Here is a 3,395-nt window from a genome sequence, read left to right on the forward strand (position 1 = left end):
AAGAGGTGGAGGTTGCTGTGAGCTGTGATGCCACAGCACTCTAATGAGGGCAACAAAGTGAGACTCTGTCTCTAAAAAAAAAAAATTTTAAATGTTTAAAAAGGGCATGGGGAGGGATTTGGCTTTCTTAACAAATGAGACAAAAAGCATCAGTGATTGGCAGTCTCTACACCTGTGGTGTTAAGACCCACGGGAGTGTGTGTATAAGAGGCTGCAGGAGAAGGCAGCCGGGGGTGCGCATTCTATCACGGACCCCCTCACTCTGACTCTGTCCCTTCTCCTGCCTGCAGCCCACCGGCACAGCGTCTCTCTGTACAAAAGACTGCTAAGATGTATTCTTCTTACTAAGACTGCTTTACTCCCTCAAATACTGTCTTTCTCTCTCTCCCTTCTGCTGAAGCAAATAGCTCTCAGGCACCTAAGAGCAATTGTTACCAAGCAAGGTAGCCCAGCAATCCGCGTCCAGAACCTAAATAAGAGCCGGGGGGCCAAAGAGCCGGGGGGCCAGAGATCTGGCCAGTCCCAGAACCTGATAAGTGGCGACCCAGATGAGACCCAATAAGTAGCAACCACAAAGGGACCCCAACAAGCTAGCCTGAAATTGACCATCTTTTGAAAAGTTAAACACCCTGTTTCAACTACCTGACCTGTCTCCAATATCCATTTCTTCAGAAAATGTTCAGAGAGCAAATATAATCTTCCTGGGTTCTACTGCATGGCTAGAGATTCATCTATGACGTGGTCTCTTACAGGCAAGGCTGGGCTATTCATAATACACTAATAAACTCAAGCTCACGTAGGAAAAGACGACTTTACATCTTTCTGAATATTTATCTTTGCATCTCAGTCCCCAAGTCGTTCCGTAATATCTTCTTCCCCCATCCAGTTTTAGGAATGAGAATAAAGCCCAGCTGAAGGCATTTCAAAAGCCAGGCCCATCCAAGCAGAATGTTTCTGAAGGAGGGCGGCATTGCCCAAAGATGGGAATTGTGCCCCCCTTCTAAGACGCAATGCTTTTCGTAAACATGATTCAATTTGTGTCGATGTGTCGAGGCGGTCTCCTGTCATTGGGCATTAGGGGATGTGACGGTCTTTTGGCAGCTCCTGCTTGGGGGCCCAATGTCAATCTTCACAAAGATTTCTGTCATTTCATGCTGCCTGGGGGTATTCAGCCAAACAGGGCATCCTTTATGGGCTTCAAAATGCCACCAATACTGTGCCCTTGAAGGATTCATGCCTGCTGCAAGATTCATTCATTACAGAAACAGTCAGCGCATGCCTTAGTGTCTGTTGTCTGTTTCCCTGGGCAGGTGATAACATTGTTTGGAAATTCTATCTCACCGTAACTCCCTGCACCCACGTTCTAGGTATTCTCCTTCAATATATGTTTGTACACAGCTTATTTTATGGTAAATACGGTATGTATGTCATCATAAAACTCACCAATTATTTCCTATAATTTTACACATATAAATTTATAATAGCCACCCAAGAAAAGGTCTTCTAGATATTCTCACTGACAAAAGAGATCTAGAAATATTCGATATCATATATAATTTATGGTGAAGGTATCCTGATTTTCAGTATTTTCCTTTAGTGCGTATTTGGACACCTCATCTTTATTGTTACCTATAGTCACGTGCAAGCTCACAAATTATTACCTAGAATTTCACGCATATAAATTTGGGCTACCCACCAAGAAACAACGTCATGTGGGCTCAGCACCTGTAGCACAGCGGTTACGGAATCAGCCACATACACCGAGGCCGGTGGGTTTGAACCCGAGCCAGCTAAACAACAATGACAACAGCAACAAAAAATAGCCAGGCATTGTAGGACTGGCAGGGCAGTGACAGATAGCACCTTTGCAGAGACCTTTGAGGGCTGGGATGCAATAAAAAATAGACAGGCACCTGCAGTCCCAGCTACTCAGGAGGCTGAGGCAAGAGAATCACTTAAGGGGAAGAGTTTGAGGTTGCTGTCAGGTATGACGCCGCAGCCCTCTACCAAGGATGACATAGTGAGGCTCTGTCTCAAAAAGAAAAAAGAAAAACAAGAAAAGAAAACTGCATCTGATTGACAAATAAAAGAGACCTAAAAACATTCAGTGTTATTTATAGTTTATGGTGACTTACAGACACGTGAATTAGGGCTGCCCATCCATACAGTTTAATCGGCCTTTTTCACCTTGTCGCAGTGAAAGAGATTCAATTCCCCTTGATAATATAGTGGGGTTGGAGAAGGTGTATAAGGCAGAATGCAGACAAAGGTAGAACTTGCTAAATTCAGAGCAGATAAACAGGGCTTACCGTAAATGGGAAACTGGAATGAGCTAGTGTTTGTGAAATGCTTTGCTTTACGGATGTTCCAGACTTCACAATAATGCACCAAAAACACATCCATGGGAAGAATGCTGGCGTGGTAATCAAAGCATGTGTTTAACCAGGAAGAGTGCAAACTAACTACTTGATTGCGATGTAGCTCTGGGGACTTTTCGTTGGGAGGTATACTTCTTTATTACACCTGCTGAAGGCTGTTTTCTCGTAAAGACAGATGCTGGGTGCTCCCTGTGCAAATCCCGAGGGCATGGAAAGTGGTTGGTCTCCTCTGTCAGACACCCATTCATTGAACTACCTGAGGCCAAGCCTGGGGAGATATCTTGGTAGGAACAGCACGAATACACAGGAAGGTTCTCTAGACCGAAAATATGCCAAAGCCATTGCTAGAAGTCGCCCTGAGTACTGAAACCAAAGAGGATGAAGATGTAGGCAGAGTCTTAGGAGAGTCCCGTCCTGTCAAAATTTATTTTTTATAACAGAGAAAGAGGAAGGGGAGGTGTTATTTATTGCCTCTGTGATATTTTTCTCTTTTGGTGTTCTTAACAGTTGATTTTACTGATACACACGCACACACACACAACAGAATTGTGACTGTGGTCTTGGTGAACGGATAGTGGCATTTTGGTTGCTGAAATGCAAACTTTACTACTGAGCGTTTGGTTGACGGGTGGAAACAGGGTCCGAAGGCCACATGGCAGCCTCCCATCTCTCTACTGATGAGAGTCGAGCCCTGGAAGGCTGTGTGCACTGCTGATCAAACACAGCCAGGCCATCAGGCTGTAAGGACAGGCAGAGTGAGGAAACAGTAGTTTCCGGGGCAGCGACAGCTAGCACATTTGCAGACACCTCTGAGCGCTGGGGTGCAAGCGATACTTTTCAAGAGCAATATCCGTGAGGTCTTAAACTCCCTTCCTCATTCTACTTGCTAGAACAGGTGGCCTGTCAGGTCAGGAAGGAAAAAAGAATGACAAATCTGGGCCTAGGCTTCTGAAAATGAGGAGGAAGCTGTGGTGTGATTGCTTTAACACCTTAGAAAAAGCAGCTTCTTATGATGCA

Source organism: Otolemur garnettii, unplaced genomic scaffold (assembly GCF_000181295.1).
Source record: "Otolemur garnettii isolate 467f Iridium unplaced genomic scaffold, OtoGar3 scaffold00065, whole genome shotgun sequence".
In the NCBI taxonomy this organism is placed as follows: Eukaryota; Metazoa; Chordata; class Mammalia; order Primates; family Galagidae; genus Otolemur; species Otolemur garnettii.